The sequence below is a fragment of the Phyllobates terribilis genome, unplaced genomic scaffold, assembly GCF_046119375.1.
Source record: "Phyllobates terribilis strain yellow unplaced genomic scaffold, ASM4611937v1 Scaffold_1031__1_contigs__length_461108, whole genome shotgun sequence".
Taxonomy (NCBI): Eukaryota; Metazoa; Chordata; class Amphibia; order Anura; family Dendrobatidae; genus Phyllobates; species Phyllobates terribilis.
The window spans coordinates 296475-317469 of record NW_027363791.1 but is presented as its reverse complement, the minus strand read 5'-3'; the positions used below and the strand labels follow the sequence as shown (position 1 = coordinate 317469).

Here is a 20995-nt window from a genome sequence, read left to right as displayed (position 1 = left end):
GCACAGATAAACAGTAGGGGGGACAGAGGGCATCCCTGTTTCACCCCTGACCGTAAAAATACCTCTTGTGTCTTAAAACCATTCACTAAAATCTTACTTGTACAATCCTTGTAAAATGCTTTAAGCGATAGTAAAAACCCTTCTGGTATGCCCATTTTCTCTAAAACTTTAAAAAGATAAAAGTGTGAGACACGGTCAAATGCTTTTTCAAAATCAATAGATAAAATCGCCATTTTCCCCTTTCTGTCTTTCACATCCTCAATACAGTCTTTCACTAAATTCAGATTGTCCCATATACTGCGCCCCGGCACCCCACACACTTGATTAGAATGAATAACTTTGCTGATGACTTCTTTTAGACGATTTGCACAAATTTTAGCCATTATTTTATAGTCACAATTTAAAAGTGTTATTGGTCTCCAGTTTTCTAATTTTGATTTATCGCCTTTTTTGTATAGGAGGGAGACTTCACCTTTCTTCCAGGAATTTAATAAAACCTTATTATTAAAAACCTCAGTAAACAAATAAAACAAATCATCTTTTAAAATATCATAAAAACATACATAAAATTCTATTGGGATGCCATCAGGACCAGGGACCTTTCCAGTTTTAAAACTTTTAATAGTTTTTAACACTTCTTGTTCCGTTAAAACTTGGGATAAAAACTCTTGGGATGCGGGATCTAAAACAGCTGTTAGTCCTTGCAGCGAATCATCCATTAATTTATTATCTATATTTTTTCCATTAAAAAGATTAGAAAAAAAAACCTCAACTTTACCCAGCATATTTTTTATATTATTCTCACCATCTATATGGTCAATTATCACTTTTCTTTTTTATTTTTCCTAAAAAAATATCTGGAACACTTTTCATTTTCTTCTTTATGTTGTACTCTAGAACGAAAAATTATCTCTTTTCCTTTTTGTTCTAGCCATTTTGAAATCTCTTCTTTTAAGTTTGAAATATCAAGTTGTACATCTATCCCATTGTCTCTGAGCTTAAATAATGTTTGTAGGCGGGTATTTAAAATTCTATATTCTTCATATTTTTCTTTGGCTCTACATATACTCTTTTTAATAAAAAAGTCTTTTATTTTTACTTTCATTCTATCCCACCATACACTCATAGTCTCATTTGTTTTTTTCCCTTTTCTACATTTCCTATAAAACTCAATAAAATCTGATAAAATCTGCGGGTCGGTTAAAAGGGATACGTTCATTTTCCAGCTTTTCTTACCACATTTTTTGTTGTCATTTACTTTTATGGTAAAGGATAAAAGTTTATGGTCTGAAAATATATTAGTTAAAACTTCACATTTGGCAGGTATTGTTTTATCTGAACCAAAAATAAAATCAATCCTAGAGCTACAATTAGCATTGCTCCAAGTGAAACCGGCATCCTCTGGGCTGTCACTATGACACTCTTTATATATGTCTATCAATTTAGCATCTTTGACTATATCATGTAGCATACCTGAGGTTTTATCGTAGTTCCTGCTTACAGAGCTGGAGCGCCGGTTTTCACCTTTTAAAACACAATTAAAATCCCCTGCTAAGATAAAAGGTTCAGAGTTATTAATAAATAATGGTAAAAGATCAAGCATTTCGGCTCTTTCATTTTTCTCTGGGGATCCATAAAAATTTAAAAACTGCCATCTAATACCATCAATAAAAGCTTTCACTAATAAAATACGACCTGGTAAAATTTCCTGAATAAAATCAATTAAAACGTTCCCTTTAAAAAGTATGGCTACACCCGCTGATCCTGCAGCATTCGATCCGGACCAGACAGATGGCCCACACTTCCACTCATCTTTATATTTTTGATATGACATTTCATGTGGGATATTACATTCTTGCAGAAAAAATACAGATGCAGTAAAACACGTAAAAAAATTAAAAAGAGCAGTTCTTCTCATGTTAGATTTTATGCCTCTCACGTTGAGGGAAATACCTTTGAGTTCAGCCATCATTAGAAAATGTAAAAATTTTACTTAGGTAACTAAGAGCAACGGATTTAACTGTCCGATGAACCTGATCAGACCACTGGGCTTGCGCCTCCCTCCTCATCTGATAGTATCGTCACGAGAGTCTCCGTGGAGGAGGAAAGATTACCACATTTATATAAACCCGACGCTACACTGGCATAGCTCGGAGGGCTGGCTGGCAGAACCCGCTGGGTCTCCATTGGCTGGCCATGCAGTTCCTCATCAGGTGGGTCCCCGAGGGGTTCCGCCGCCCCTGTTTGACCTGTAGAAGGTCGTCCTATAGGAGGAGGTTGCGCACAAGGCAGAGCCTCTGACTCTTCAGAGGCAGCAAGATCCCGTTCCCCACCTGTAGCAGTGGAGACCGAAACCTCTGAGGGTCCAGCGTCCACGTCCCCTTCTGGAGAAGTGTCCATCTGTTCACCTCCTGCTGCCTCCTCCGAACCACCCTTTTTCTTTTTCTTAGGACCCACCTTTATCCACTCAGCGCCCTCAGCCCTAGGAGACCCAGACTGGGCATGGGCTTCTGTGTCGGCCTTTTGCCGGTCCCTTTTGACCTTACCAGTAGTGCCCTTCTGCTCCTTCTCAGCCCTCCTTTTGGACTCCCGCAGGTCCTGCAGCCAGGTTTTGGGATTTGGTATTTTACCTGTCATAGACTCTGGAGACACTTCACTATTTGGTACGCCCTTATTGTCTCCAGAGGCTCCAGGTTGTTGTTCCTCCTCCTGAGGGGTGGTCTGATCTTTTGGTCCTTGGTCGGACGTCTTGGACTTCCCCTTTTGCTCATCTTCCCGAAATCTGTGAGGGCAAGAAAAATAAAAGTGACCTGGAGTCTGGCAAAAACTGCATTTCTTTTCCTTAGGGCATTCTTTTGTCTCATGTTCTTCACTAGCACAATTTCTACATGATACATGACAGTTTTCTTTTGAATGACCATAGCACCCACAATTTCTGCAATATACTGGCATCCCAGAAAAGAAGAAATCCCCATTTGTTTGCCCAATTTTGAAACGGGCAGGGGGGAGACGTATACCACCTGGTGTATTTGGATCTCTTGTACACTTCACAAGGAATTTCCACTTAGATGTCCATATGTTATATTCGTTTAATATCTTCCCAATACATTTAACACTTTTAAAATAAATTGCTAGAAATGACATTACTTCTGGAGCAGAAACAAAGGGCGAAAATACTTTTACAATAACCAGTCTTACCTCATCCAGGACGTGCTCAACAATTTGTATCCCTTTCAAAACAGGACTATTTTCAACTTTTTTTAACTTTTCTAGTACATCTCTAAAAATACCTTCTCCGGTGAATGTGATGTCATAGTCACCTCTTCTGGGATAATCCTGGATGGAGAGAATTTCATTCCTTTGTACGCCAAGAAGGTTCCTGAGCACGTCCTGGACTACATACCCTAATTTCCTCATATCCGAGCCACCCGCCGTGAAGTGAACTCGGATAGAGTTTTTTAGCCTCGCATAAAGAGGCACGAGGTTAGGGTCAACCTCCATGGAAAAACGCAACAAGGTTGCAAATTGCAGCCGCTTGCAATCTGCGCTCCCAGTGTTCTTGCAGCGAAAAACACCTGGAAGCTGGGGGATCGCAACTCGTTACCCTGGGACTAAGCCCTCTCCCTAATAGCAGCAAGCAGGTTAAGTCCACCAAAGTGGACGATCCTGCCAGGCCAAGGAGAGGGGTACCCGAGTGCCCTTCAACCACAATCTCCTGCAATAAAGCACTTGATCGTAGCCAAAAGGCCGAGAAGCGATAACCAGAATTGGTTTCAAACTACGGAGCCACCCAAGGATCCTGAAAAGTCCATTTGTGGAGATGAGCTCCTGGACTCCCGTTAAGAAGACATGTTGTCAACCTCTAGATCCCTTACATGCCTGCACTTTTCGGCTTGCTGCTGCTGCAATCCACGCGTTTTAGATCTGCATAACTCCACCTCTTTAAACACAGCACCTTCACCCCCTGCTGTTCCCACCCGCCTCAACACCGTTGGAAGGGAGGAGAACCAATTAAGGCGGGGGGTGGGGTGGAACGAGCAGCTGTCTACCCTTAGCAGGAGGGCTCCTGATTACATACCTCTCCTGCTGCTGCTGCTGCTGGCTGTCCAGCAGCAGACTGAAGGTGGCTGCTGCTGTGCACAGGTATATAAAGGCTCAGAGCCTATTATGACACGCGCAGCCAGCGTTCCATTGCCACATTCCATCTACTGCAGGCAGGATACCTGGCTGGCTGAATGTCGCTGAGAAGCTCACAGAGACCGCCATAAGCAACAGTTTAACAGAATGCCACAGACTAATCAACCAAACTTTTTGGGTTGGGTTCTCTTTTATAGTCTGCAGGCATTAAATGAAAGAAGTCAGTGTTCCAGCAGAAGGAGACAACGTTTCAGAAAAGGCATTGTAGCAAACCAAAAAAGAAATTTTAAGCACAGCAGAGTAACCAGCGCACATACCTTTTAGCTCAGGTGAGTTTAAAAGGCTGCTGTTGATAACAAGGGCATTTGCTAAATAGATGGTGTGTGTGCAACAATATACTGAAAGGTCAATTATATTGTGCAGCTTATCTCACCACCTGTAGTTATTTAGGTGAAAGCTCCAAAATGCTTGCCTAATATGTCTGTTTATCCAAAAGGAAGTAAAAAGGGAGAGCTAGAAAGATAGCATTGCATCACATTACATGGCAATGCAATGCACAGTTGCTGAAGTTGAACCAAAATGAGCTTGTAATCTGGCTTCTGCAACTTTGAACATGAAAAATCCAATGAGGAGAAGAAAAGCAAAGCCAAAGAGTCCATCCCCAAATCCGACAAACAAGCAAAATGAACAAAAAACATTGAATTCAATTCTTTCTGATTTTAGAAACTGCATTAAAGAAGGGGTGCACCGGTCCTGGAGATACTGCAATACCAGGTCAATGCGTGGAGTGGACAGAGCAAGCTCTTTTTCCATCTCCCTGTTCTAAAAATCCATTTAATATATGGTCCCCAGATAGGGGACGTATCAGATATTAAACTGATAAGAACAGATTTTTCCTTTTTTTTATTTCTTCTTTTTTTTTTTTTTCCTCAGATTAAGACCCACATTAATTTATGCATCATAGCGCATATTCACATAACGGGTTCTCAAATCATCATTCGGAAAAACAAAAACAAAATCCCAAAAAACACAACCCTGCAATTAACTGTTACTTACTGTAAGAAGTCCAATGTGAAAAGTTCCAGAGTGCCTCTGCTGCTGTCTCACCATACTTCTTTTTATCCAATAAATAGGCATAAAACAGTCTAGCAAGAAAAATCTTTCTGCATTCCATGGGGGAAAAAACAATCTTTTTAAAAATCACCAAATTCCGAACGTCCAATAAAACCTCTTTATATATGACAAAAATAATCCAGCTTGCCCGCTTCCTTTGCGAGTACTTAAAATCTTGACCTATTAAAATCCTTTCAAAATCGAAACAATGAAAACCAACTAAAGCAACAAACATACGTGACAACAAGGTAAAAACTTTTTTAGCAAAAAAACAGTCCCAAAAAATATGCTGTATTGTTTCCACCTTATTGCAACCTTCCCTAGGACATAGTTCTTGAACCTTTATCCCCCGGTCATTCAAAAAAGCTCTTGTTGGCAAGCATCCATGCAACGCCATCCAGGTTACATCCTTCTGTCTGTTGCTGATTCCACGCATGAAAAAAAGCTTCCACACCTGTCCAGACTGTGCATTATTACAAAACGGCACATCACATAACATCTCCTTCTTCTTAATACCTGAGACAATCAGTTTTTTGTCCGGTCTAACCATGGAGCTTATCCCATTTTGATCATAGAAGGACCTAAGCACCACATAAAAAAACGGTATCACAAACGAAACTGGTTTTCTTAAATCCTTCTCACACCAGCTCCATTTCTGGAAAAGCCGTCCTGCTAAATATTTGCACATGTCCGCAGTCCTGTTATTGCACTGGGATAATTTATAAATGTTCAAAAAATAATGCATTCTTAAAAATAAGTCAATGTTAGGAAAATCACAACCCCCATTTTCCACAGAACACATAACCATTCCTCTTCTTAGTTTCTCCATTTTGGATCCCCAAAAAAACACAAACAGTTTCCTTGTCACTCTCTTTGTCCAAAGCACAGCAGGTGGGAAAATCAAAGCAGTGTACAGCAGAAGCGGGAGAATCACAGACTTGATTACCAGCACTTTCCCTCTCAGCGACAGGTTCCTTAGTTTCCAAAAGTTCAACTTCTGATCCATTTTGTCTTCTAGAATCTTCAGGCTGCTTTTCCCTTTCAGTTCCTTCTCAAAGATGACACCAAGAACCTCAATTTCCTCCCTACTCTCCACTCCTGCCACGTTAACCTCAACCTGCCTCCCAAAGTTACAAAGCTGGCACTTTCCCCAATTCACCGCCATACCAGCCACACAACAAAAAATCCTTACGTGCAAATTCACTCTATTGAGATCCGCCTGTGAACCACAAGTAAAAACAATATCATCCATATAACTTAAAGACTTGACTGGACCCCCGGATCCCCCAGGAATAAAAACACTAGCCACACACTTGTCAACTTGCACACTTTTTAAAAGGGCCTCCACCACACAGATAAAAAGAATTGGTGACAGGGGACAACCCTGCCTAACTCCCGATAAAATATTAAAACTGGAACTCACATGCCCATTAACTAAAATCTGGCTACTGACCCCACAATAAAAACTCTTAATGACCATCAATAATTTATCCGGAACACCAAGGTGACTTAAAGCAGAGAACAAAAATCTATGTGATATTTTATCAAAGGCTTTCTCCAGGTCCACCGACTGTAACAAAAGAGCATTCTTATTCAAATTAGCCTGATAAATTAAGTCTCTTAGAAGCAGCAAATTATCTGAAATTTTCCTACCAGGCACTGCACATGCCTGATACTCCCCCACCATATCACCTATCACATCTGCCAGTCTACCAGCCACAATTTTAGAAATAATTTTGTAATCACTGTTTAACAATGTTATGGGCCTCCAATTTTTAATATCCCTCATGTCCCCTTTCTTATGAATCAGCGTAACAATCCCCCTACGCATAGAAACCGATAAAATCCCATGAGTAAAACCATATTGCACCACCTGGGAAAACTCCACACCTATAATATCCCAAAATCTAACATAAAATTCAGCAGGAAGACCATCACAGCCTGGCGTCTTGCCTTTCGCCAAGCCATCCACTGCCCGTCTAATTTCATCTTTCCCAACCTCCTCACTTAAAAACCCAATTTTCTCCTCAGGAATATTATTAGTTAATACTTTGCAATAATCATTAATTTCCGCATCACTGGCTCTACTATCGTTAGAGAAGAGTGTTTCATAAAAGGAAAGAATACTGCCAATCATCTCATCCCCAGATACCTCCCCTGCAGGAGAAAAAACAGACTTAAAAACCCCTTTAGGTTTAAAACATTTTTTAAAAAAGTATCTCGAACATTGCTCATTTTCCTCCATGTGCTTTATTTTTGCCTTAAACATAATAGTCTTCCCTTTTTCAATAAGTATCTTCTTCAGTTCGTCCTTCAAATCTGCAATCTCTTTATCCACCTCCATCCCCGCTCTCTTAAACTTATGGAGTACTTCCAATTTTGAAATAACAGCAGCATCATGATCCCTTTTGGCTTTCGCTCTCCTAAAACACACCCCTTTAAAATAACATGCAAATTTCTCCTTAGCCCAGTCCCACCACTCTAGCAAATCTTTAAAAAGGTGCTGTTCAGACACACAAGACAAAAACACTTTATTAAAACCAACCTTAACACTCTCCTCTTCCAGCAGGCTTACGTTCAGCTTCCAGAGTCCCTTTCCAAAAGCCAGGGACTCAGCTATACACAGATCTACCACTATCATCTTGTGGTCAGAAAAAGTCGTCATCACGTGGTTGCACTTGGCCACCTTAATCCCTTCAGACATAAAAAAATAGTCAATTCGGGAAACACTACGTCCACTGTCTGATATGTATGTGAACTTATCACTTGGCCCAACCATCAGACCAGCATCCGTGTAGCGTAAATCCTGCACAATCTGATTTAAAATATTAGACGTAACATCAGTCCTACCTTCCGTAGAGCTCTTACGATCTTTTGCGGATCTGACACAATTAAAATCTCCAGCCACTATAGTGAAGTCTCTGCCTGGTAAAAACAACTTTAGAGACTCCAAAAACCCAACTCTTGCTTGTTTATCAGCAGGGGCATAAACATTAAAAACCCGTACCCGCTGACCTAAAAAATCCACTAATAAAAACAAACATCTCCCAGGTATGATTACTTTAAACTCTAAAACCTTTAGACTGGAATTACACAGTAAAATGCCCACCCCTTCATTCCTGTTTTCTGAGCATGGGGACCAAAAAGATTGCCCCTTATTCCACTCACTCTCATGCGGGGCAGATTTAATTACACATTCCTGCAGACAGACAATATCTGCATTCACACTCTCAATGTACTCCAGTATCCCTGCTCTCCTACAAGCAGAACCAATCCCTCGTACATTCAGAGAAGCAACACACAACGCCATCATAACAACAGGAAAAAATCTCCACCATACCCGATCCATCATGAACCAGGAGAAAACCCACTCCTGCCACCCACTTTTCTACGTATATCAGGCGACTCAGAACTCGAGTCCCTGTTAGAATAACCTGGTCTTAGGGAGACTGGATCTTCCTGCCCCCCAGACCAACACCCCTCCACCTTACTTCTTTTAATCACGGAGGCATAACTCTCCTCCTTGCCATCATCTTCCTCCTCATTTTCACTCCAATCACTGTTAACCCTATCACGCTGCTGAGGGGTTATAGTTCCATCCGAATCAGAATCCTCCTCCTCCAAAACCTCCATTTCCTCACCCCCATCTCTTCCCAAAACAGGATTCACTGACTCCGCCATATTAGACAAATCCATCCCATCACCCGGGCCATGCACATCAGCTACTTTGTTTATTACTTCCAGCCCCTCCCTCAAACCAACTTTCTTCTGGCTCCGCCCCTTTTCCTCCATCTTGGGCACCGCATGGTCTCTTCCCCTACCACCATCTTGTTTTTGGCTTTCCCCCTCTGAGTCTGAGCCTTCGCCCTCCTCCCCACTTTCCTGCCGAGTCTTCTTCTGCCTCTCTTCAGCGTCCACCTGTGACCTAGGAATCTGAGCCCACAATCTACATTTCCTTGCAAGGTGATCTGCATGTCCACACAAATCACACACCTTATTCATTGGGCAACCACTTGCAACATGCCCAGATTTCCCACAACCTCTACAAACATCACCTTGCACTGGACAATCTTTCTGAACATGTCCAAACTCATGACACTTCCTACAATATTCCATCTGTCCATTATAAAAACAAAATCCCCTTTCTCCTCCGATAGAAAACTGTGCAGGAATGCTCTTGGCACCCCCAATAGCTCTATCATCCGGTCTCAGTTTTACAACATATCTCCTCTTGCCATTTAGATAATTGTATTTGTTCTTCATTCTTCCCAAAAATTTAACCTCACTACAATACCGAGCTAAAAAATTGGAAACAGTCTCATCCGGAACTTTAGGGTTATACATGTGCACAACCACATACTTATATGTCTGCTGGAACAGAGGTTCCAGTGCAATAAACTCTAGGCATTTCAATTCCTTTTCTTCCTTCATTCGTACCAACTCCATGTAGACTCTCTGGCAAATACTCAAAGAAACAAAAGTGATATCATAAATTCCTTGTTTCTGAAAATCCTGCAGTGCCAATACATCCGTTACCTTCAAGCCATTAATGTTCTTCAAGACATCAACGCAAACTTGGTCCAAACCGATTTCTCCTTCATGACCTGCAGCCACCTTCAGACGGACCGAGTCCTCTAATCCACGTGTTTTCTCCACCATTTTTACAGCAGATAAACACAATCGCCGCTCAATCGCACACTAGGGCCCCACAAGGGGGAACCCCAGTCACAACTGCCCTCCAAACAACACCAGCAGCAGAAAACCACCACTGATCTTGCCAAAAGGCCGAGAAGCGATAACCAGAATTGGCTTCAAACTACGGAGCCACCCAAGGATCCTGAAAAGTCCATTTGTGGAGATGAGCTCCTGGACTCCCGTTAAGAAGACATGTTGTCAACCTCTAGATCCCTTACATGCCTGCACTTTTCGGCTTGCTGCTGCTGCAATCCACGCGTTTTAGATCTGCATAACTCCACCTCTTTAAACACAGCACCTTCACCCCCTGCTGTTCCCACCCGCCTCAACACCGTTGGAAGGGAGGAGAACCAATTAAGGCGGGGGGTGGGGTGGAACGAGCAGCTGTTTACCCTTAGCAGGAGGGCTCCTGATTACATACCTCTCCTGCTGCTGCTGCTGCTGGCTGTCCAGCAGCAGACTGAAGGTGGCTGCTGCTGTGCACAGGTATATAAAGGCTCAGAGCCTATTATGACACGCGCAGCCAGCGTTCCATTGCCACATTCCATCTACTGCAGGCAGGATACCTGGCTGGCTGAATGTCGCTGAGAAGCTCACAGAGACCGCCATAAGCAACAGTTTAACAGAATGCCACAGACTAATCAACCAAACTTTTTGGGTTGGGTTCTCTTTTATAGTCTGCAGGCATTAAATGAAAGAAGTCAGTGTTCCAGCAGAAGGAGACAACGTTTCAGAAAAGGCATTGTAGCAAACCAAAAAAGAAATTTTAAGCGCAGCAGAGTAACCAGCGCACATACCTGTTAGCTCAGGTGAGTTTAAAAGGCTGCTGTTGATAACAAGGGCATTTGCTAAATAGATGGTGTGTGTGCAACAATATACTGAAAGGTCAATTATATTGTGCAGCTTATCTCACCACCTGTAGTTATTTAGGTGAAAGCTCCAAAATGCTTGCCTAATATGTCTGTTTATCCAAAAGGAAGTAAAAAGGGAGAGCTAGAAAGATAGCATTGCATCACATTACATGGCAATGCAAAGCACAGCTGCTGAAGTTGAACCAAAATGAGCTTGTAATCTGGCTTCTGCAACTTTGAACATGAAAAATCCAATGAGGAGAAGAAAAGCAAAGCCAAAGAGTCCATCCCCAAATCCGACAAACAAGCAAAATGAACAAAAAACTTTGAATTCAATTCTTTCTGATTTTAGAAACTGCATTAAAGAAGGGGTGCACCGGTCCTGGAGATACTGCAATACCAGGTCAATGCGTGGAGTGGACAGAGCAAGCTCTTTTTCCATCTCCCTGTTCTAAAAATCCATTTAATATATGGTCCCCAGATAGGGGACGTATCAGATATTAAACTGATAAGAACAGATACTACACTTGATCTTAGCCAAAAGGCCGAGAAGCGATAACCAGAATTGGTTTCAAACTACGGAGCCACCCAAGGATCCTGAAAAGTCCATTTGTGGAGATGAGCTCCTGGACTCCCGTTAAGAAGACATGTTGTCAACCTCTAGATCCCTTACATGCCTGCACTTTTCGGCTTGCTGCTGCTGCAATCCACGCGTTTTAGATCTGCATAACTCCACCTCTTTAAACACAGCACCTTCACCCCCTGCTGTTCCCACCCGCCTCAACACCGTTGGAAGGGAGGAGAACCAATTAAGGCGGGGGGTGGGGTGGAACGAGCAGCTGTCTACCCTTAGCAGTAGGGCTCCTGATTACATACCTCTCCTGCTGCTGCTGCTGCTGGCTGTCCAGCAGCAGACTGAAGGTGGCTGCTGCTGTGCACAGGTATATAAAGGCTCAGAGCCTATTATGACACGCGCAGCCAGCGTTCCATTGCCACATTCCATCTACTGCAGGCAGGATACCTGGCTGGCTGAATGTCGCTGAGAAGCTCACAGAGACCGCCATAAGCAACAGTTTAACAGAATGCCACAGACTAATCAACCAAACTTTTTGGGTTGGGTTCTCTTTTATAGTCTGCAGGCATTAAATGAAAGAAGTCAGTGTTCCAGCAGAAGGAGACAACGTTTCAGAAAAGGCATTGTAGCAAACCAAAAAAGAAATTTTAAGCGCAGCAGAGTAACCAGCGCACATACCTGTTAGCTCAGGTGAGTTTAAAAGGCTGCTGTTGATAACAAGGGCATTTGCTAAATAGATGGTGTGTGTGCAACAATATACTGAAAGGTCAATTATATTGTGCAGCTTATCTCACCACCTGTAGTTATTTAGGTGAAAGCTCCAAAATGCTTGCCTAATATGTCTGTTTATCCAAAAGGAAGTAAAAAGGGAGAGCTAGAAAGATAGCATTGCATCACATTACATGGCAATGCAATGCACAGTTGCTGAAGTTGAACCAAAATGAGCTTGTAATCTGGCTTCTGCAACTTTGAACATGAAAAATCCAATGAGGAGAAGAAAAGCAAAGCCAAAGAGTCCATCCCCAAATCCGACAAACAAGCAAAATGAACAAAAAACTTTGAATTCAATTCTTTCTGATTTTAGAAACTGCATTAAAGAAGGGGTGCACCGGTCCTGGAGATACTGCAATACCAGGTCAATGCGTGGAGTGGACAGAGCAAGCTCTTTTTCCATCTCCCTGTTCTAAAAATCCATTTAATATATGGTCCCCAGATAGGGGACGTATCAGATATTAAACTGATAAGAACAGATACTACACTTGATCTTAGCCAAAAGGCCGAGAAGCGATAACCAGAATTGGTTTCAAACTACGGAGCCACCCAAGGATCCTGAAAAGTCCATTTGTGGAGATGAGCTCCTGGACTCCCGTTAAGAAGACATGTTGTCAACCTCTAGATCCCTTACATGCCTGCACTTTTCGGCTTGCTGCTGCTGCAATCCACGCGTTTTAGATCTGCATAACTCCACCTCTTTAAACACAGCACCTTCACCCCCTGCTGTTCCCACCCGCCTCAACACCGTTGGAAGGGAGGAGAACCAATTAAGGCGGGGGGTGGGGTGGAACGAGCAGCTGTCTACCCTTAGCAGGAGGGCTCCTGATTACATACCTCTCCTGCTGCTGCTGCTGCTGGCTGTCCAGCAGCAGACTGAAGGTGGCTGCTGCTGTGCACAGGTATATAAAGGCTCAGAGCCTATTATGACACGCGCAGCCAGCGTTCCATTGCCACATTCCATCTACTGCAGGCAGGATACCTGGCTGGCTGAATGTCGCTGAGAAGCTCACAGAGACCGCCATAAGCAACAGTTTAACAGAATGCCACAGACTAATCAACCAAACTTTTTGGGTTGGGTTCTCTTTTATAGTCTGCAGGCATTAAATGAAAGAAGTCAGTGTTCCAGCAGAAGGAGACAACGTTTCAGAAAAGGCATTGTAGCAAACCAAAAAAGAAATTTTAAGCGCAGCAGAGTAACCAGCGCACATACCTGTTAGCTCAGGTGAGTTTAAAAGGCTGCTGTTGATAACAAGGGCATTTGCTAAATAGATGGTGTGTGTGCAACAATATACTGAAAGGTCAATTATATTGTGCAGCTTATCTCACCACCTGTAGTTATTTAGGTGAAAGCTCCAAAATGCTTGCCTAATATGTCTGTTTATCCAAAAGGAAGTAAAAAGGGAGAGCTAGAAAGATAGCATTGCATCACATTACATGGCAATGCAATGCACAGTTGCTGAAGTTGAACCAAAATGAGCTTGTAATCTGGCTTGTGCAACTTTGAACATGAAAAATCCAACGAGGAGAAGAAAAGCAAAGCCAAAGAGTCCATCCCCAAATCCGACAAACAAGCAAAATGAACAAAAAACATTGAATTCAATTCTTTCTGATTTTAGAAACTGCATTAAAGAAGGGGTGCACCGGTCCTGGAGATACTGCAATACCAGGTCAATGCGTGGAGTGGACAGAGCAAGCTCTTTTTCCATCTCCCTGTTCTAAAAATCCATTTAATATATGGTCCCCAGATAGGGGACGTATCAGATATTATACTGATAAGAACAGATTTTTTTTTTTTTTTTGAAAGCCCGAATTCGTGTACAAAACCCGAGTGCGCTTAAAAAAGTGACAAGTGCCACAAAAAAAGTGCACTAGGATGCTGGTCTTCTTGAAACCCTCTCCAAAAGGAGAAGGGTCCCCCAAACCATTCCCCGTCCCTCCGAGCCAAAAGGCCACAGCGAGGAACAGGGACAAAAAGCCACCTCCAGCCGAAGCCAGAGGCGACCCAATCTTACCCCCAGCACCTGCCCGAGTTCTCACCCGAGCAAGGCACTGGGAGCCAAAGACTGTGCTCCCCTCCCGGAAGAGGGGAGCCAACAACGCTCTCCTCCCGAAAGAGGAGAGCCAGGGGGGTTCAGGGGGGAGCGGAACCTGATGGCCACACACTCCCCCCCTAGACCTGCCAAGAGAGGAACCCGTAAGGGAACCGCATCCCGACAAAATCCTAGTAGGACGTGACACACGTGAATAAGTGGACACACAGTGACAAAGAAATTAAATAAATAGTGAAGGTTTCACAGTATAATACTGCCCGGACCTTCGACCGGGAATTGAAAAATTCCCCATCCTAAGGCCAGAAGGCCCGGAATAAGGGTGTGTGCGAAGAAAGAAAATTTGAAGTGCTTGTGCAAATGTGCCATAAACTCAAGTGGGGTTCCCAATCCCAGTGAGTTAAGGCACCCCAGGGTCACCACTCCTGGGGCACTTCACACTTCGGGCTTTCGATCTTCCCCGGCCCAATGGCGTCGATCCTGGGGGGCCATGCTTTCCACCAGATGACTATATTAGCCACCTGGCGTACTAACAAGCGCCTAAACCCCAGTGTGCATAATGTATCAATCTACTAGGGCGGCCAACATCCAAAACCGCCTTTTCGAAAGATACTACACTTGATCTTAGCCAAAAGGCCGAGAAGCGATAACCAGAATTGGTTTCAAACTACGGAGCCACCCAAGGATCCTGAAAAGTCCATTTGTGGAGATGAGCTCCTGGACTCCCGTTAAGAAGACATGTTGTCAACCTCTAGATCCCTTACATGCCTGCACTTTTCGGCTTGCTGCTGCTGCAATCCACGCGTTTTAGATCTGCATAACTCCACCTCTTTAAACACAGCACCTTCACCCCCTGCTGTTCCCACCCGCCTCAACACCGTTGGAAGGGAGGAGAACCAATTAAGGCGGGGGGTGGGGTGGAACGAGCAGCTGTCTACCCTTAGCAGGAGGGCTCCTGATTACATACCTCTCCTGCTGCTGCTGCTGCTGGCTGTCCAGCAGCAGACTGAAGGTGGCTGCTGCTGTGCACAGGTATATAAAGGCTCAGAGCCTATTATGACACGCGCAGCCAGCGTTCCATTGCCACATTCCATCTACTGCAGGCAGGATACCTGGCTGGCTGAATGTCGCTGAGAAGCTCACAGAGACCGCCATAAGCAACAGTTTAACAGAATGCCACAGACTAATCAACCAAACTTTTTGGGTTGGGTTCTCTTTTATAGTCTGCAGGCATTAAATGAAAGAAGTCAGTGTTCCAGCAGAAGGAGACAACGTTTCAGAAAAGGCATTGTAGCAAACCAAAAAAGAAATTTTAAGCGCAGCAGAGTAACCAGCGCACATACCTGTTAGCTCAGGTGAGTTTAAAAGGCTGCTGTTGATAACAAGGGCATTTGCTAAATAGATGGTGTGTGTGCAACAATATACTGAAAGGTCAATTATATTGTGCAGCTTATCTCACCACCTGTAGTTATTTAGGTGAAAGCTCCAAAATGCTTGCCTAATATGTCTGTTTATCCAAAAGGAAGTAAAAAGGGAGAGCTAGAAAGATAGCATTGCATCACATTACATGGCAATGCAATGCACAGTTGCTGAAGTTGAACCAAAATGAGCTTGTAATCTGGCTTCTGCAACTTTGAACATGAAAAATCCAATGAGGAGAAGAAAAGCAAAGCCAAAGAGTCCATCCCCAAATCCGACAAACAAGCAAAATGAACAAAAAACTTTGAATTCAATTCTTTCTGATTTTAGAAACTGCATTAAAGAAGGGGTGCACCGGTCCTGGAGATACTGCAATACCAGGTCAATGCGTGGAGTGGACAGAGCAAGCTCTTTTTCCATCTCCCTGTTCTAAAAATCCATTTAATATATGGTCCCCAGATAGGGGACGTATCAGATATTAAACTGATAAGAACAGATACTACACTTGATCTTAGCCAAAAGGCCGAGAAGCGATAACCAGAATTGGTTTCAAACTACGGAGCCACCCAAGGATCCTGAAAAGTCCATTTGTGGAGATGAGCTCCTGGACTCCCGTTAAGAAGACATGTTGTCAACCTCTAGATCCCTTACATGCCTGCACTTTTCGGCTTGCTGCTGCTGCAATCCACGCGTTTTAGATCTGCATAACTCCACCTCTTTAAACACAGCACCTTCACCCCCTGCTGTTCCCACCCGCCTCAACACCGTTGGAAGGGAGGAGAACCAATTAAGGCGGGGGGTGGGGTGGAACGAGCAGCTGTCTACCCTTAGCAGTAGGGCTCCTGATTACATACCTCTCCTGCTGCTGCTGCTGCTGGCTGTCCAGCAGCAGACTGAAGGTGGCTGCTGCTGTGCACAGGTATATAAAGGCTCAGAGCCTATTATGACACGCGCAGCCAGCGTTCCATTGCCACATTCCATCTACTGCAGGCAGGATACCTGGCTGGCTGAATGTCGCTGAGAAGCTCACAGAGACCGCCATAAGCAACAGTTTAACAGAATGCCACAGACTAATCAACCAAACTTTTTGGGTTGGGTTCTCTTTTATAGTCTGCAGGCATTAAATGAAAGAAGTCAGTGTTCCAGCAGAAGGAGACAACGTTTCAGAAAAGGCATTGTAGCAAACCAAAAAAGAAATTTTAAGCGCAGCAGAGTAACCAGCGCACATACCTGTTAGCTCAGGTGAGTTTAAAAGGCTGCTGTTGATAACAAGGGCATTTGCTAAATAGATGGTGTGTGTGCAACAATATACTGAAAGGTCAATTATATTGTGCAGCTTATCTCACCACCTGTAGTTATTTAGGTGAAAGCTCCAAAATGCTTGCCTAATATGTCTGTTTATCCAAAAGGAAGTAAAAAGGGAGAGCTAGAAAGATAGCATTGCATCACATTACATGGCAATGCAATGCACAGTTGCTGAAGTTGAACCAAAATGAGCTTGTAATCTGGCTTCTGCAACTTTGAACATGAAAAATCCAATGAGGAGAAGAAAAGCAAAGCCAAAGAGTCCATCCCCAAATCCGACAAACAAGCAAAATGAACAAAAAACATTGAATTCAATTCTTTCTGATTTTAGAAACTGCATTAAAGAAGGGGTGCACCGGTCCTGGAGATACTGCAATACCAGGTCAATGCGTGGAGTGGACAGAGCAAGCTCTTTTTCCATCTCCCTGTTCTAAAAATCCATTTAATATATGGTCCCCAGATAGGGGACGTATCAGATATTAAACTGATAAGAACAGATACTACACTTGATCTTAGCCAAAAGGCCGAGAAGCGATAACCAGAATTGGTTTCAAACTACGGAGCCACCCAAGGATCCTGAAAAGTCCATTTGTGGAGATGAGCTCCTGGACTCCCGTTAAGAAGACATGTTGTCAACCTCTAGATCCCTTACATGCCTGCACTTTTCGGCTTGCTGCTGCTGCAATCCACGCGTTTTAGATCTGCATAACTCCACCTCTTTAAACACAGCACCTTCACCCCCTGCTGTTCCCACCCGCCTCAACACCGTTGGAAGGGAGGAGAACCAATTAAGGCGGGGGGTGGGGTGGAACGAGCAGCTGTCTACCCTTAGCAGGAGGGCTCCTGATTACATACCTCTCCTGCTGCTGCTGCTGCTGGCTGTCCAGCAGCAGACTGAAGGTGGCTGCTGCTGTGCACAGGTATATAAAGGCTCAGAGCCTATTATGACACGCGCAGCCAGCGTTCCATTGCCACATTCCATCTACTGCAGGCAGGATACCTGGCTGGCTGAATGTCGCTGAGAAGCTCACAGAGACCGCCATAAGCAACAGTTTAACAGAATGCCACAGACTAATCAACCAAACTTTTTGGGTTGGGTTCTCTTTTATAGTCTGCAGGCATTAAATGAAAGAAGTCAGTGTTCCAGCAGAAGGAGACAACGTTTCAGAAAAGGCATTGTAGCAAACCAAAAAAGAAATTTTAAGCGCAGCAGAGTAACCAGCGCACATACCTGTTAGCTCAGGTGAGTTTAAAAGGCTGCTGTTGATAACAAGGGCATTTGCTAAATAGATGGTGTGTGTGCAACAATATACTGAAAGGTCAATTATATTGTGCAGCTTATCTCACCACCTGTAGTTATTTAGGTGAAAGCTCCAAAATGCTTGCCTAATATGTCTGTTTATCCAAAAGGAAGTAAAAAGGGAGAGCTAGAAAGATAGCATTGCATCACATTACATGGCAATGCAATGCACAGTTGCTGAAGTTGAACCAAAATGAGCTTGTAATCTGGCTTCTGCAACTTTGAACATGAAAAATCCAATGAGGAGAAGAAAAGCAAAGCCAAAGAGTCCATCCCCAAATCCGACAAACAAGCAAAATGAACAAAAAACTTTGAATTCAATTCTTTCTGATTTTAGAAACTGCATTAAAGAAGGGGTGCACCGGTCCTGGAGATACTGCAATACCAGGTCAATGCGTGGAGTGGACAGAGCAAGCTCTTTTTCCATCTCCCTGTTCTAAAAATCCATTTAATATATGGTCCCCAGATAGGGGACGTATCAGATATTAAACTGATAAGAACAGATACTACACTTGATCTTAGCCAAAAGGCCGAGAAGCGATAACCAGAATTGGTTTCAAACTACGGAGCCACCCAAGGATCCTGAAAAGTCCATTTGTGGAGATGAGCTCCTGGACTCCCGTTAAGAAGACATGTTGTCAACCTCTAGATCCCTTACATGCCTGCACTTTTCGGCTTGCTGCTGCTGCAATCCACGCGTTTTAGATCTGCATAACTCCACCTCTTTAAACACAGCACCTTCACCCCCTGCTGTTCCCACCCGCCTCAACACCGTTGGAAGGGAGGAGAACCAATTAAGGCGGGGGGTGGGGTGGAACGAGCAGCTGTCTACCCTTAGCAGGAGGGCTCCTGATTACATACCTCTCCTGCTGCTGCTGCTGCTGGCTGTCCAGCAGCAGACTGAAGGTGGCTGCTGCTGTGCACAGGTATATAAAGGCTCAGAGCCTATTATGACACGCGCAGCCAGCGTTCCATTGCCACATTCCATCTACTGCAGGCAGGATACCTGGCTGGCTGAATGTCGCTGAGAAGCTCACAGAGACCGCCATAAGCAACAGTTTAACAGAATGCCACAGACTAATCAACCAAACTTTTTGGGTTGGGTTCTCTTTTATAGTCTGCAGGCATTAAATGAAAGAAGTCAGTGTTCCAGCAGAAGGAGACAACGTTTCAGAAAAGGCATTGTAGCAAACCAAAAAAGAAATTTTAAGCGCAGCAGAGTAACCAGCGCACATACCTGTTAGCTCAGGTGAGTTTAAAAGGCTGCTGTTGATAACAAGGGCATTTGCTAAATAGATGGTGTGTGTGCAACAATATACTGAAAGGTCAATTATATTGTGCAGCTTATCTCACCACCTGTAGTTATTTAGGTGAAAGCTCCAAAATGCTTGCCTAATATGTCTGTTTATCCAAAAGGAAGTAAAAAGGGAGAGCTAGAAAGATAGCATTGCATCACGTTACATGGCAATGCAATGCACAGTTGCTGAAGTTGAACCAAAATGAGCTTGTAATCTGGCTTCTGCAACTTTGAACATGAAAAATCCAATGAGGAGAAGAAAAGCAAAGCCAAAGAGTCCATCCCCAAATCCGACAAACAAGCAAAATGAACAAAAAACATTGAATTCAATTCTTTCTGATTTTAGAAACTGCATTAAAGAAGGGGTGCACCGGTCCTGGAGATACTGCAATACCAGGTCAATGCGTGGAGTGGACAGAGCAAGCTCTTTTTCCATCTCCCTGTTCTAAAAATCCATTTAATATATGGTCCCCAGATAGGGGACGTATCAGATATTAAACTGATAAGAACAGATACTACACTTGATCTTAGCCAAAAGGCCGAGAAGCGATAACCAGAATTGGTTTCAAACTATGGAGCCACCCAAGGATCCTGAAAAGTCCATTTGTGGAGATGAGCTCCTGGACTCCCGTTAAGAAGACATGTTGTCAACCTCTAGATCCCTTACATGCCTGCACTTTTCGGCTTGCTGCTGCTGCAATCCACGCGTTTTAGATCTGCATAACTCCACCTCTTTAAACACAGCACCTTCACCCCCTGCTGTTTCCACCCGCCTCAACACCGTTGGAAGGGAGGAGAACCAATTAAGGCGGGGGGTGGGGTGGAACGAGCAGCTGTCTACCCTTAGCAGGAGGGCTCCTGATTACATACCTCTCCTGCTGCTGCTGCTGCTGGCTGTCCAGCAGCAGACTGAAGGTGGCTGCTGCTGTGCACAGGTATATAAAGGCTCAGAGCCTATTATGACACGCGCAGCCAGCGTTCCATTGCCACATTCCATCTACTCGCAGGCAGGATACCTGGCTGGCTGAATGTCGCTGAGAAGCTCACAGAGACCGCCATAAGCAACAGTTTAACAGAATGCCACAGACTAATCAACCAAACTTTTTGGGTTGGGTTCTCTTTTATAGTCTGCAGGCATTAAATGAAAGAAGTCAGTGTTCCAGCAGAAGGAGACAACGTTTCAGAAAAGGCATTGTAGCAAACCAAAAAAGAAATTTTAAGCGCAGCAGAGTAACCAGCGCACATACCTGTTAGCTCAGGTGAGTTTAAAAGGCTGCTGTTGATAGCAAGGGCATTTGCTAAATAGATGGTGTGTGTGCAACAATATACTGAAAGGTCAATTATATTGTGCAGCTTATCTCACCACCTGTAGTTATTTAGGTGAAAGCTCCAAAATGCTTGCCTAATATGTCTGTTTATCCAAAAGGAAGTAAAAAGGGAGAGCTAGAAAGATAGCATTGCATCACATTACATGGCAATGCA

General features: G+C 43.7%; 6 non-coding genes and 3 pseudogenes across 6 annotated transcripts; all 9 read right to left on the bottom strand.

Moving 5' to 3' along the window:
• Positions 1-4874: 4874 nt before the first annotated feature.
• LOC141242229 (U2 spliceosomal RNA) lies at positions 4875-5092 on the bottom strand (annotated as a pseudogene).
• A 6070-nt stretch (positions 5093-11162) lies between these two features.
• Positions 11163-11353, bottom strand: LOC141242080 (U2 spliceosomal RNA). The gene has a single exon (XR_012306728.1). It is a non-coding gene; the product is annotated as a U2 spliceosomal RNA (small nuclear RNA).
• Positions 11354-12468: 1115 nt separating this feature from the next.
• Positions 12469-12659, bottom strand: LOC141242079 (U2 spliceosomal RNA). Its single transcript, XR_012306727.1, has one exon. It is a non-coding gene; the product is annotated as a U2 spliceosomal RNA (small nuclear RNA).
• Positions 12660-13774: 1115 nt separating this feature from the next.
• Positions 13775-13954, bottom strand: LOC141242235 (U2 spliceosomal RNA; annotated as a pseudogene).
• A 794-nt stretch (positions 13955-14748) lies between these two features.
• On the bottom strand, positions 14749-14840 carry LOC141242269 (U2 spliceosomal RNA; annotated as a pseudogene).
• A 1115-nt stretch (positions 14841-15955) lies between these two features.
• Positions 15956-16146, bottom strand: LOC141242078 (U2 spliceosomal RNA). Its single transcript, XR_012306726.1, has one exon. It is a non-coding gene; the product is annotated as a U2 spliceosomal RNA (small nuclear RNA).
• Positions 16147-17261: 1115 nt separating this feature from the next.
• On the bottom strand, positions 17262-17452 carry LOC141242076 (U2 spliceosomal RNA). The gene has a single exon (XR_012306724.1). It is a non-coding gene; the product is annotated as a U2 spliceosomal RNA (small nuclear RNA).
• A 1115-nt stretch (positions 17453-18567) lies between these two features.
• Positions 18568-18758, bottom strand: LOC141242075 (U2 spliceosomal RNA). Its single transcript, XR_012306723.1, has one exon. It is a non-coding gene; the product is annotated as a U2 spliceosomal RNA (small nuclear RNA).
• Positions 18759-19873: 1115 nt separating this feature from the next.
• Positions 19874-20064, bottom strand: LOC141242074 (U2 spliceosomal RNA). The gene has a single exon (XR_012306722.1). It is a non-coding gene; the product is annotated as a U2 spliceosomal RNA (small nuclear RNA).
• Positions 20065-20995: the final 931 nt, after the last annotated feature.